This window comes from Chiloscyllium plagiosum, chromosome 46, assembly GCF_004010195.1.
Source record: "Chiloscyllium plagiosum isolate BGI_BamShark_2017 chromosome 46, ASM401019v2, whole genome shotgun sequence".
Lineage (NCBI taxonomy): Eukaryota > Metazoa > Chordata > Chondrichthyes > Orectolobiformes > Hemiscylliidae > Chiloscyllium > Chiloscyllium plagiosum.
The window spans coordinates 8,665,279-8,680,817 of NC_057755.1; positions in this window are offsets into that span (position 1 = coordinate 8,665,279).

Below are 15,539 nucleotides of genomic sequence, written 5' to 3' on the forward strand. Positions count from 1 at the left end.
GGTTTATAAGATGATCAGAGGAATAGATAGAGTAGACAGTCAGAAACTTTTTTCCCCAGGTACAACAGAGTGTTACAAGGAGACATAAATTTAAGGTAAAGGGTGGAAGGTATAGGGGGGATGTCTGGGGTGGGTTCTTAACTGCGAGAGTGGTGGGGCATGGAATGCGCTGCCTGTGGGAGTGGCAGAGTCAGAATCATTGGTGACCTTGAAGCGGCAATTAGATAGGTACATGGATAGGTGCTTAAGCTAGGACAAATGTTCGGCACAACATCGTGGGCCGAAGGGCCTGTTCTGTGCTGTATTGTTCTATGTTCTATGTTCTATGACTCCTTTCTGTAGTTAAAAATATATATACTTAGGACTGAGGCAATAAAGGACAATTGTGATCACGTTAATTTGCAAACAAATTGTTAGTTGTATTCTGCCAAGATTAAAGGTGTTTCGTTGTTTTTCAAATTATAATCAGTATTGAAATAAAACTGGTAAATGTCCATTCCTTTTCTGCTGGCAGTCAGTTATTGAATTGTAAATGATGAACATTATCTCCCTCTTTTTATTTTTCTCTTTGTGTCTGTCTGCGTTTCATTTTCTTAACTCTCTCTTCCCTTCTGTTTCTGTTTGTGCACCACTGCCTCATTTTTCTATCTGTCTCTTTGTCTCACTCTCTTTTCTCTTGCGAATCTATTTTTCTCTCTCTACCTGACTCTGTGTATTTGGATTTCTCCCTCTGTCTCTCTTTGTCGCTCCAATTCTCTCTATCTTTGTGTTACAGAGTGATATAGCACGGAAACAGACCCTTCAGTTCAATCAGTCCATGTTATGTATAATCCCAAACTAAAATAGTCCCACCCACCTGCATATGGTCGATATCCTTCCAAGCATTTCTTATTCATGTACTTGTCTAATTGTCTTTTAAAGATTGCAACCAAGGCCATACGTTTAGCTCTATAAGTCTTGTTTTTTTCCCCAAAATGAAACACTTCACATTTATCCAGATTAAACTCTACTTTCCACTACCCAGCCCATTGACCTAATTCATCAAGATCGGTTTGTAATCTTCGATAACTTTCTTCACTGTCATTATACCACCAATCATAGTGTAATCCGAAAATTATGAACCATACCTTCTATATGCAACTCATTTATGTAAATGACAAATGAAAACTGGACTCGACACTGATCCCTTTGGAACGTCACTGATCTGCAGGTTTCCAGTTCCCTTTCTTTTCTGTCTCTTTCTCTCTCATTCTGTGTATCTGTGATTTTAATCCTTTCTTTTTCTGTCTCCATCTCCATCTCTTTCTATGTTACCCCCCCCCCCGCCCCGTATTTCTCTTTCACTCTCTTTCCATCTTTTCTCTCTCTATCTGTCCATCTCTGTCTCGTCATGTATTGTTTTCTCTGTCTCTCTGTGTGTATTTCTCTGTATATCTGCATCTCTCCTTTTTTTTCCTGCCTCACTCTATCAATCTTGTTGTTGTGCCTCTGACACAGTGACTGGCTCTTTAACTTTGATTATCCATTCGCTCAGTCAACCTGTAGAATGTGTGACGGGGACTGCAACGTCATAAAATGCAAGTTATGGATCTCGAGCTTAACTGTATAAAGTTGGCCTCACAGTGATAGGAAAGAGGGCTAAGTGGATCTCATTTACAATAAGATCGTTGTTTGGGGTTGTTAACCTGGGCCAATGTGAGAGCCCTTGCTGACAGAGATAAACAGGAGGATCAGAGAGTATCCTCATTCTAAGCACTGATTCGGAGCTGGCTGTTTACGTCACTGGTGGAATATAGCGTGCAATTCTGGTCTCCTTCCTATCGGAAAGATGTTGTGAAACTTGAAAGGGTTCAGAGAAACTTACAAGGATGTTGCACGGTTGGAGGATTTGAGCTATTGGGAGAGGCTGAACAGGCTGAGGCTGTTTTCCCTGGAGCGTCGGAGGCTAAGGGGTGACCTTATAGAGGTCTACAAAATTATGAGGTAAATGGACAGGGTAAATAAGCAAAGTCTTTTCACTGGGGTAGGGGAGTCCAGAACGAGAGGGCATAGGTTTAGGGTTAGAGAGGAAATATATAAAAGAGACCTACGCGGCACATTTTTCACCCAGAGGGTGGTGCGTGTTTGGAATCAGCTGCCAGAGGAAGTGGTGAAGTCTGGTACAATTTCAACATTTAAAAATGGGCATATGAATAAGAATGGTTTGGAAGGATATGGACGGGGCGGGGAGTGGTAGGAGGGACTAGATTGGGTTGGGATATCTGGTCGGCATGGACGGGTTGGACATAGATGCTGTACATCTCTATGACTCTATGGACAGAATCTATGTACTATGCACATGTAAATAAAGGGTGACTTGGTGATGGGATTGCGGACTCTGCAGTTATTCAGTGGCAACGACGAAAGTGGCAACAGTCAACTTTGAATTGGGTAGGTATTTGTGGTATTATACTTCTATTTGGGAAGTTTGACTTGTTCGAATCTACTGTTAAATTCTGGGATGTGGAAAGAATGCATTATTTTTTGCAGGCGGAAGAAAGGCAACCATAACCCTGATCGATGCAGACCAGCAGAACATTCAGTTATTAGGAGCCTAATTTTCCGAGAGACATCAGCCGCCAAAAAACTTTCAAGGGTGATGCATTTACTTCAGCAATATTACGACTCCAAACCTTCTCTAATTCTAGCTCACTATCAGTATTATTCAACTCTTTGAGAACCACAGAAATTGTAATCAGGTTTTTTTGCATTTAAGACGACCAACCGAAGCTCGTGACATTGGGTTAACCCTGAATGATACTGTTCGGTATGTGGGATTCTTGTCGTGACCAGGCAGAGTACCTCTAAGTTGAAGACTAACTGGACTTCAAATTGGCATTAAAAATGACTTTGTCAATAGAACATGTGGCAAATGGGGCAGGAGAGCTGCAGGGTATCCCAATGGAAGTGGACATCCTACTATGGAACACCACCTGAGTGCAGGCAATTGAGGAGCCTCACGCAGGGCATATCCTGAGCAGAAGGACCATCCATCAGCAATCCACAAAACGCCGTGCCTTGGCCATGTAGCTCTCATGTTCTTCAGGATCCTGGCTGACAAACCATTGGAGTTGCTGCCAGTATGCGCAATCGAGACAGCAAAGGGGTCCTACGAGGTCTGACTTGTGTAGGAGAACTTTTAGGCCAGTATCCAAGACAGTACCAGCCCAGGAAAGTCCCCCTATGCGTGGGATAGAACAGTTAACTTGGTTGTCAACATCCTTATCAGAGCCAAGCGAAGTAAACGTCTGGCAAAATAGTCACCCGGTTCTTATGGACGTCGATAAGACCCATCTGTGTCAGTGATTGCAGAACGAGTCTTTACCAAGATTCATGGTGGATTCTAATCCTGACAATTGCACAATACCTCAACCAGATCCTATCCTGGCAAAACTGAAATGGCTGATGGTAATGGGGCGAATAAAAGAGCCGTCAGAACCAGGATTGAAAGCTTTCAGCACCTCAGCGAGACTAGATCACCGTAAAGGACGGCATGTTACCATAATTCTCTCCGAGTAAAGATCGCTGTTAGGTGAGGTGCTGGAAGATTGGAGCTTGGGACCACGCCATCGTTTAAGAAAGGTGGTAAGAAAAATCCAGGGAGCTATAGACATCAGTGATGGGAAAGTTGTTGGAGGGAATCCTGAGGGACAGGATTCAAATGTATTTGAAACGGAAGGACTGATTAGGGATAGTCAGCATGGCTTTGTGCGGGGGAATTCGTGTCTCACGAACCTGATTAAATTGGTTGAAGATGTAACAAAGAGGATTGATAAGGGCAGAGTGGTGGACGTGATCGATATGGACTTCAGTAAGGTGTTCGACAAAGTTCCTCATGGGAGACTGGTTAGCAAGGTTATAGAATATGGAATACAGGGAGAACTCACCATTTGGATACAGAACGGACTCGACGGTAGAAGAGAAAGGTGGTGATGAGGTTTTCTTTTCAGACTGGAGGCCTGTGACTAGTAGTGTGCCATAAGGATCTGTGCTTGTTTCACTGCATTTTGCCATTTAAGTAAATGATTCGGGTGTGAACGTAGGATGTATAGTGAGTAAGTTTGCAGATGAGAACAAAATTGGAGCTGTTGTGCACAGCAAAAAAAAAGGATCTAGATCAGATGGTTCGATGGGCTGAGAAGTGGCAGAAGAGGCTTAATTAAGATAGATGTGAGATGCTGCGTTTTGGAAAAGCAAATTAGAGCCGGCCTTACAGACTTAATGGTAAGGTCCTGGGCAGAGTTACTGAGCAAAGTGACCTTGGAGTGCAGGCTCATAGTTCCTTGAAAGTCGAGTTACAGGGACTTAGGAGAGTGAAGAAGGCATTTCGTATACTTTACTTTATTTGTAAGAGCATTTCTTTACTTTTTTAAATTGATTTTTCTTCAAACAATTAAAGCAGAACAGGTGCAATCACAAACAATAAACAGCAGTTAACAAAACCCCAACCACACTCCCCATGGCAAATCCCTTCCCCAAAAATTTAAAGAAAAATGACAAGCAACCAGAGTAAACACAAACATCTACAGAACACACAACATAAAAATTAAACCAGCAGTAAGATAACTGCATAACAAAAGAAAAAGGAAAAAAAATAAAACAAATTTGTCACAAAAGAAGATATCTCAATCTGGGACAGGTATAAAAACAATACCCTGAGAATATGAAATGAAGGGTTCCGAATATTTGTAAATTTGTTAGAGGAGCCAGGTAAGGGTAGTCTAATCTTTTGTAATTTAGTAAAGTATAATAAATCTTTAACTCAGCGTGTATGAGTAGGTGGATTTAAGAACATTTTAACAACATCAATCCTCTGGCCATTGGGTAATGAATGCTTTCATGGAGGAGAAAGCGAAGACTGCAGATGCTGTAGATCAGAGTCGAGAGTGTAGCGCTGGATAAGCACAGCAAGGTCAGGCAGCATCTGAGGAGCAGGAGAATTGACGTTTCGGTCATAAGCCCTTCATCAGTAATGAATGTTTTCATGTTTTTTTTGGAGGAAGAGAGATTAGGTAAATAGGGTGACATCCCATATAAAATGGTAATAGCAGTAGGAGTGAAATTTTCGCCAGATACTTGAGATAAGGTGTCAAACGTATCAGTGCAATATCTACATAAAGAAGGGCAAAGTCAGAACAAATGCATATAATTTGCTGACACCAATCATAGGACGGAGACATCTTCTCAAATACTTTTGCAAGTGGGGCTTTGGTGTGCTGGGCGTGGTGTAAAATCTTGCATTGAATAAAACAATGTTTTCCATAGGTAGAAGATCTGTGCATTCTTTGCAAAATCACATCCCTCAAATCACCCGGAATTACATCTTCCACATTTGCCTCCCAGATAGCTTTAATAGAATCAAGAGAATGTGAGCATACTTTATGGATGTTTGAATAAATAGCAGAAATAGCCCCCTTTAAAGAAGAAAGCGGTTCTACAACGATGTCAACGTCAGAATCATTAGGAAGGGCGGGGAAAACCTGAAATAAGCTATGAACAACACTGTGTACTTAGAGGTATCTAAAGAAATGGCTTTTAGGAAGTGAAAACCTATCAACCAATTGCTGAAAACGTGCAAAAACATCATCAACATATACATTTCAAAGTTTGTATTCCGAACTTGGCCCGACTAAAAAAAGGCACTATCCACGAAATGGGGGGAAAAATGATTTGCTACCAATGGTGCCTTAGTAGAAAATGATCGAAAACAAACTGACATCAACATTGAAATCAAATTTTAAGACAGGATAAAACAATTATATTACTCGTGTAAATAGAGGTTGAAGAAAGGAGCGGTGAATGCAATAAAGCCTTCAATATTTTGGAAGTGTAGAATTTGCCTCAATAGTCAACCAATTTGGGAAAGCACCAAGGTTCACATTTTGGAACCAATATTTCAAATTTCTAATGTTTGCTGCCAAATAAAAAAAAAAACAACATATTCGGCAGTGTAATTCCACCTTGCATTGTTAGCCTCTGCAATAACTGTTTTCGTAACCTAGGAGATGTTTTTATTCCAAATAAATTCAAGAATGAGGCTATCTAGTTTACGGAAAAAGGAAAGAGGGAGAAGTAAATAAGAAAATTGCAGAAAAATATTCACTTAATGGAACTAATTCTAGCAGCAACAGACAAATTAAGGAGAGACCATTGTTCGACAATTTGCTCCAGTAATGGTTCAAAATTGTTCCTGTGAAAATTAGCTAGTGCATCTGCCACGTGTACACCAAGGGAAACTAACCCAGAGTTGGAAATTTTAAATGGTAAATTATCTAGTGGGTATTCCCTGATAGGCTTGTTGATAGAAAATATCCCACTTTTGCTATGGTTCAATTAAAACCAGAAATCTGACTGAAAGATTCTGAACTTAAAAGTGCAATGGAATGGAGAGAGATAAGTTTGAGACAAATAGCAAAAGATCATCTGCACTGAGAGCATTCCTCAACTCCACAACTTTTCTAACAATGCCAGATAAATTAGGATTAGTCCGTAGGGCAATAGAGAGAGGTTCACTTACAATGGCAAACAGCAGTGGACTCAAAAGGCAACCTTGTCTAGTGGAAAATGAAGCTAGAAATTGTCAAAATTCATATTATTGGTCCTAACAGAGACCTGTGGTGATGCATTGAGCAGGTTGATTGAAGAAGTAACTATTTCCCTAGAGACAAATTAATCCAAAGTTAAAAAATATTAATTGCATTTCACTTTATTAAAGGATTTTTGAGCATCTAAAGATATCCAAGCCTCAGGGAGAGTGGATGTGGAAGAATTGTTAACAATGTTAGCTACCCTTTTTCTCAGATCAATAAGAAACAATGTCTGTTGTGAATAAATCCTGTTTGATCCAAGGATATGATAGATGAAAGGATGACTTCCAAATATCGGGTCAATAGCTTTGACAATAATTTAAAGTCAACACGGAGCAGACTTATAGGACGAGAGGAACCACTTCGTAATGGATCTTTGCTTTTCTGTGAAAGCAAATAAATTGATGCCTGAGTTAAAGGTGAGGAAAAGATTCAGAGGTAAACACTTCGACAAGCACATCTACCAAAAACAGTGCCAGCCTTTTCCAAAATGTCTGATAAAATTTGGTCCGTAATCCATTGGGACCAGGATTTTTAACACATTGTAGTGATCTAGCCGCAGCCTCAAGTTATATATCCATGAATGGTTGTCCCTATTACTTTGGCACATTTTGATCAGTAGTAGGAACATTAATCTTATCAAAAGAGGTCTCAAAATCTGCAGTAGCAGAAGAACATTGAAATGAATAAAGTGAAATGCGCTGCATAAGAAATGATCTCACCCCTGATCAATGCCTTCAGGTTTTCCCACAGCAAAGAAACTTTAATGACTGAGCTCTATCAGCTGAGAGAAATGAAAAACAAAATCTTCCTCTATGAGTAAGCATGCAGAGAGACACCAAGGTGGGCGTGTGTTAAGAAACTTCTGAAAAATGAACATTCATAGAAATTGATGTATGGTCTGATAAAGCAATTGAATCCTATTTGCAACCAGAAATGGATTTGAGCAGTCTGTTATCCACCAAGAAAAAAACAATACGAGGAAAAAAGTGTGGTGGACATGCGAGAAAAAAATGAATATTCTTTTTTTAGAGGGTTTAAAAAACTCCTCCATAAAAGTCTGCATATTTTTTAGCAGATTTGGATTGGGCACTCGGAACAGAGGAACAATGGTGTAAGTGAGTTTTCATCCAACAGTTAAAATCTCCTCCCAAGATTACCTCGTGTGTAGATAAATCCAATAACATTGAAAAGAACCGTTTGAATAAATGCCTAATCATCCGGGTTGGGAGCATAAACGTTAACTAAGATTAGGTCAACATCAAAAATCGGTCCAGTAATAATAATAAATCTGTCAGTAACGTTAGACACAGTTTTAGCATGGAAGAAATGAATAGATTTATGTAAAAGAATAACAACCCCTCTAGATCTGCTAGAAAAGAAGGAAGAACACCCTTGTCCAATCCAACCTTGATTCAACTTAAGAATGTCTATATTTTTCAAGTGGTTTCCTGTGAATAAGTTAAATAGGCATCAAGTTGTCGCAAATAATTTGAAATCTTACTGAATTTAATTGGATTGTTTATGTCTTTGCAATTCAGGCTGGCAAATTTGATGTCCCACCTATTAAGTGTGGTGAAGCACTAAACTGTATCATCTGCTATAATCACATATAAACTCCCAGATGTTAAATAATTAACAAATGTAAAGATTGTAAAAATGAGGTTTGGCTCCCAACCCTAACAAAACAAAACAAACTACACCCCCCCCCCCCCCCCACCACACACACACGAGAAATTACTTTCAAAGTAGGGGATAGCATGAACCAGAAAATAGAAAAAAAAACTGTTGTATATTGTCGCTCCATCAAACTGCGCGACGACCTTGTGGACTTTAGAAGTTATCTGTACAAAAACTGCAAAACAGAAATGAGTAAAAACGTAAGTATAGTAACAACATATACTATCCATTGTTAAAACAATTGAACTCTACAATCTTTGGTACTAATAGCGCAACACTTTAACAAAATAAAATCTTGAGTAAGAAAACATGGGTATTTCTTGGCAATTGAAGTTCTTGGCAAAAGATGAATACCAAATCCAAGTCCAGAAATCACAGCATGCCATCCACCTTCATCAACACAATGGGAAATATAGAATTTCTCCACGGTAGCATAAAGCTAATGGCTAATATGCCTGTTAGGTCCAACCATCAATCTGGCACTGGAACCATGATCTTTTTGAGGTAGTTTATTCATAAATTCCATAGCCTGATGCAAGTCATTAAATCTATGGGTTAAGCCACCCGGCAAGGTAATATGCAGTATTGCTGGAAGGTCAAGGCCAAATTTAATGTGAGGACATGAATATAGCTCCTTCTTTACCTTGGAAAAAAACGCACGCTGCTTGGTCACAGTTGGGGTGAAATCCGGAAAAAAATGACTGCTCTCTTTCCATTATAAATAAGGGAAGAACCATCTTCAGCATGGCGTAGAATATGATTTCTCACTTGAAACTGGTTCACCCTGACGACCACTGGGCAAGGTAACTCGCCATCTTTCAGTTTAGCATGCCGTATCCAACACAGGTTTAGCCTCGAGACTGAGCAAGTCCTGTAACGGTTGGGCTATATATTCTGTGGGGCGAGGACAGTCCAATCCTTCGGATAAACGCACAAGTCAATTTTATTACGCCTGGAGGGGGCCTCCAAGTCATCATATTTCTTAGTCACAGACTCAACCATAGCAGATAACACACTAGAATTAGCTTGGAGGATAGCTATCTGATTCTAACGCTCATTTGCCAAGTATTCCAGCTGCAAAATAGTCCCACATTGTGAAGAAACGTCTTCCTCCACCCGCTTCAGAACAAATGTTATCTCCTTTTAACACGTCCCAGAAATTATATATCCAAACTTGGTGATGATTTCAGCCCTCATACCGTCCATCATGTCCTTAATACTACGTCGCATAGTTTCATTGCTATTCAGCTTCTCTGGAGACTCGGGCTCAGGCAAATGGCACAGCTGAGCACGATTGGAGTTGAACTGACTTGGGGCTTGTTCAAGAAGTCGCCTTTTGAAAGGATACAAGTAAAAGCAGGTCATGTTTCAAATAAAAAGGACCAAATCTAAGAAATCAAACTACATGAACTTATTACACTTATGTGGAGTGACCCCAAAATATACCCTACATCCTAACTGATGTCAGACTATGCCCTTAAATTGCAGCTTCCAAAGGCAGATGTTAAGTATGATTGTTGAAAGAATGGGAGTAATTGTGGGTCCAGGCTAATGGCGAGCAACCTTGTGCCTGGGTTCCCCCTCAGCCCTGTCCAGCCCGGTCCAGTACTTGGTAGGCTGAAACTTTGGTCTGCTCCAGGCTCATGATACAGCACAACACCGAGTACAGCCTTTCCTTCAGCTTGTGCTATATGCTGGCCCTTGCCCCTGCCGCTGCTGCCACTCCACTGCTTGCGGCTTCTGAGCCTGAACACGATTCAGCTGTCAACTCGGCCTAAACCTGAGACCCCGTTTTTGGAGCTCTATTCAGAGCATTGTGTATTCGACTTGGGAGGTCATGTTGCAGCTGTACAGGACGTTGGTTAGGCCACTTTTGGAATATTGTGCAATTCTGATCTCCATTCTACCAGAAGGATATTGTGAAACTTGTAATGGTTCAGGAAAGATTTACAAGGATGCTGCCAGGGTTGGAGGATTTGAGCGACAGAAAGAGGCTGAATAGGCTGAGGCTGTTTTCCCTGGAGTGTTGCAGGCTGAGGGTTGACTTCATAGAGGTTTATAGAATCATGAGGGGCATGGATCGCATACATAGATAAAGTTTTCCCCGGTGTGTGGCAGTCCAGAACTAGCGGGCATAGGTTTAGGGCGAGAGGGGAAAGATATGAATGGGACCTAAGGTGCAACTCGTTTTTGTGCAGAGGGTGGTGCATATATGGTATGAGCTGCCAAAGGAAGTGATGGAGGCTGGAACAATTAAAACATTACAATCTATCAGGATGGGTAAGTTAATATGAACGGTTTAGAGTGCTATGGGACAAATGCTGGCAAATGGACTAGATTAGGCTAGGATATCTGATCACCATGGACAAGTTGGACAATAGGGTCTGTTTCTGTGCTGTACACTTCAGCAACTCTGTGATCCCAGGTTGTTTTGCAAAAGCAAGGCCAGAGACTGAGTTTCATTTATGGAAAAGTACTTTGAATATTACATGTTATAGTCCCAACCGCTAATAATGCCAGACAAATCAAATTACTGACGAAAAGCAGTTTTGATGATTTTTTGTTTAATCTTTGTATTTGTTTGCCATGCTAGTCATTCCTTGAACATTTTCACATAATGCTGCAACTATCCTTTCAGGACAAGAACATTAGCAAGTTTATGAGAAAAATCAAAGATACATATGCATTCAAAATTTGAAAATGTCTCAACATGAAAAACAAAAGCGAGGGATCAGCTGTTAAACCAGCAATATCCTTTGCAGATACGCAATCTCAGTGAAATATTTTTCTAAATTCAAATCATAATTTTTTTTGCACAACTGATTATTTCCAATTTTCTTGGCTGAGAATCGCCTTTCAAATTTTGAGGATACAGCTAATGGAGCCAGAGAAATTCCACAAACTCTTTCAAATTGGAGATCCTGTTGAATCTCTGAAAATACATCTTCAAATAGAGGTCGGATCTGTGTGCTTATTTATACATTCAACAATTCGAGTAAATGGATATTTCACTCCATTGATTAACTCCTCCCTGAATTTAGTTTGTGTTAGAGCATATATGCAGGTGTTAGTGCATGAATTCAGAAGCCGGAGCATGAATCCAATTTCTTGAAAGACAAATCTTGGATCATCAAAAGTTTTGTCTTCATAATTATAGTTTATTTCTTGCCAGTTTAAAGACCGTACAACATATGTCATCCACAACAGAATAAAATTAGCAGAAAGTGCAAAGAGCAACATGATGGATTTTCTCCGGTTTACCACCTCTGGATCAGTGTTATTCGGGCCATTTCCATGGATCTGGAGGCGGCAACGAATGCGGTTGGCTGTTAGAATATTCCTGACAGTCAGAACATTGAATATCAAGATCAATACAATTGGAAGCAATGGTGTAATTATACTGTCAATCCATTCGTACACTTTCCAGAATAACGATGTGTAGTAGTCTGATATTATGATGCAAAGCCACGGTACATTGTCAATAACAACTGAAGGAATAAATACAAAATACCAAGTAATAGAACGCAAACAGCAGACTGCACTCACAGTTACTATAACCACATATGCAGTTCTCACATGACAATATCTTGCTCTTAATTTCTGGCAACAAATTGCTACAAACCGATCAAATGTGAAAGCAACTGTAAACCAAACTGAACAGTCCAGGGCTGCAAGGAACATAACAACTCTCAGTGCACACACTGGAGTGATGGATAAGAAAGTAACTGGGAAATAAAGATTGTTAATTCGATTCAGTAAGACATTAAGGATGACGAGACATTGCTGTAGACATTGCCAACAAATAGCGAGTGACGCATTTGGAGAGCCCACAGTTGCCTCGATTCAAGATGACAATTGCCACTAAATTAACTGAAAGAAAAATAAAACAAGCGTGCATTTTTTCATGCATAGTGTCAAAGTAAATACATCAGCATAATATGCCTGCTAAATCAGACCAATTGCCTCAGATTAATATATTAACTCAATTACAATTAGTGTAAAGTAACAATGGAATTATTGACTCAAGTAAGCCAGAATGAAATAATAGCTTGCAGTGAAGCAATAAACAAACAGAAGAAATCAATGAAGCTCAAAATATATATCGAATGAATTATTTAAATACAAATCTCTGGTGCTGACGCTTTCACTGGAATGTTTAATAGATTTTTCATGCTTGTTAAACTGTTCATGGAGAAAAAGAAACAGATTCAAATGGTAATTAGCACAAGGTATTCTGCATTAATAGACTCAATCAGGAATTGAGTACATGCTAGCCACGACAATAATTATTTCATGAAATGGACCTGAGAAGGCGGAAAACGGGGTGAAGTTGTTGGAATGGACTGTCACTAAACCAGTCTATGCTTTCTCATGTATGATAGTCAGAAATCTCCAGGGATTGATAATAAGTGAGGTTGAGCTCAGAGAAGTATAGGAATTGGAGCATATGAGAATCATTATGAGCCATGTAAATATTCTTCGAGAAGAGCAAGTCAGAGGCTATGAATCTTTCTGCGAAAAGCTCACCTCCTGACTCCTCAAAACCTGTCCCAATACCTACAACGCACAAGTCTGGAGTGTGATTGTACTCTCCCACTTGCCTGGATAGGTGCAACTCCAACAACACTCAAGAAGGTCAACACCATGCACAGAAACTTTCTCTCTCCACAGAAACTGTCAGATCTGCCGAGTTTCTCCACCAATTCCTTTGTTTATTGCCAATATCCAGCATCCACACAGTTTGCCTTTATTCTAGGATATGTCATTCAACTTGATTGGCAACACAGCCACAAACCTTCTATGTGACATCCACACTGTCGCTCACTAGCAGCGAGGTGTATTATCTACAGGACACATTGCAGCAGCTCACCAAGGTTCCTCAGACAGCTCTCTCTCACCCTCACAGCCGTTACTTTCTAGAAGCAGCACATGGATGGGTTTGCATCACTTGGAAGTTTCCTTCAAGACACGCACCTTTCTGGCTTGAAAACACATTACAGTTCCTTCTGTGTTGCTGGATCAGTTAAAAGACATTTGGACAGCTATATCCAGAGGAAATGTTTAGGGGGGGTATGGGCTCAATACAGGCAAATGGGACGAGTTCATTTTAGGAAACATGGTCAGCATAGATGAGTTAGACTGAAGGGTCTTTTTCTATGCTCGATGTTTCAATGTGGGTTGTTCCCACACCAAGTGATTTGCAGTGGTTTCAGAAGGCAGCTCACCACCACCTCCTGAAGTGTTAATCGGGTGGGGTTTAAATGCTGACTCAGCCTGCTCAGTATAGGAACTAAATTCTCGATAAAATTTTATAAATAAACCTTCTTCAGCAGACTGAAGCAAAAAAAAATACAAACGAACTGTTGAACCCACTTTGAAAGCAAAAATTGGAAATAATCAAAGCGAGGGGACGTCGGTCAAATCTCAATTAGAAAATATGAGGGAGTCGGATTAAATAGGATTTGGACAAACATAAAAACCTTAAGAACTGCGGATGCATGTAACTCAGAAACAAAAAAAACAGAAGTTACTGGAAAAGGTCTGAGGAAGAGTCACCAGACTCAAAATGTTAAATCTGATTTTAATCCCAGTTGTTGTTAAATCTGCTGAGCTTTTCCATCAATAACTTACCTATAACGCCAACAGCTGCAAGTATTGGATAGTAAATACGTGCTATCTGTAAGATTGATGAATATTCCATTCTGTCCCAGTCAGGTCTGTCTGTGACAGTGGAGTCAATGATTCTGTTCGTCATACCACAATAATGTTGTCAACACAGCCTAATTTTATTTGGAACCTAAATGTCCAGTGAGACAATAAATCTGTTTGAATCACTAATTACATTAGTTGCAATAATCTGAGCAAGTTGCAAATTAACCTCTATCCTCTGAGGGTTGTTACACCATAGAACGTATTTTGAAGAATAAAATGTCACTAATTTCTTGAGAATTCGAATTAGATTTTATTGCCATGTGTACTCAGGTGCAGATGTACATGAGTACAGTGAAACGTTCCCAGTGTTACCATCCCCTGCACCATCTTAGGAACAAGTGCACCTCAGTTCACAAACTTATATGGAAAGTAGAAAAAAAAAGTTAAATGATTAGCTTTGAAATGTTTTTGAAAGACAAAACAATGTGCTCCAGTTTGCATAAAGTTATTTTGTACCAGACAGAGTTGTAGCTTTTCCGTCGTTATCGCCTTTTATATGAACATAATACTGGGACAGGTTTTCCAGTGGGTAGGAATCTCAATGAATTGCTACTCGGGCTCTTTTCTTTCTAATGAAAGAACGGAGCTCTGCACTTCTGAAACGAGCTTCCATTCAGGATTACACTCAGGAACATGGAGCTTTAATTCCATCCAGACAAATCTTTCTTGACTCGAACTGTCTTATAATGCATAAAGTAAGTGTTTTTTGACGGTGCTGTAAGTGTCAGATGGTTAGTGCACAAAGGTGTGTGGAGTGCTGACTGGTGAAGTGTTGGATGAACTGAGGATTTTTCGAGAGGCTGAGAAGGTGATAGATAGAAGCTACAGAGACATAGTTACGCCAGAGAACAGAGGTAGCTGGGTAACAGTTAGAGGTGGGAAGGGGAGGGAGCAGGCAGTGCAGGGATCCCCTGTAGTCATTCCCCTAAACAATAGGTATACCGCTTTGGATACTGGTGGGGGGGACAGCCTAGCAGGGGTAAGCTGCAGTGACCGGGTCTGTGGCGTGAGGTCTGGCTCTGAGACTCAGAAGGGAAAGGGGGAGAGGAGGAGAGCGCTAGTTATAGGAGACTCTCTAGTTAGAGGGACGGACAGTCGATTCTGTGGGCATGGGCGCGACTCTCGGATGATTTGTTGCCTCCCGGGTGCCAGGGTCCGAGACGTCTCGGACCGTGTCTTCAGAATCCTTAAGGGGGAGGGTGTGCAGCCAGAAGTCGTGGTGCACGTTGCCACCAACGACATAGGTAGGAAGAGAGGTGGGGAGGTCATTCAAGAGCTCAGGGAGTTAGGCTGGAAGCTGAAAGCGAGGACAGACAGAGTCATCATCTCTGGGTTGTTGCCGGTGCCACGTGACAGTGAGGCAAGGAATAGGGAGAGAGTGCAGTTGGACACGTGGCTGCAAGGATGGTGTAGGAGGGAGGGCTTCAGGTATTTGGGCAATTGGACTGCATTCTGGGGAAGGTGGGACCTGTACAAGCAGGACGGGTTGCACCTGAACCAGAAGGGCACCAATATCCTGGG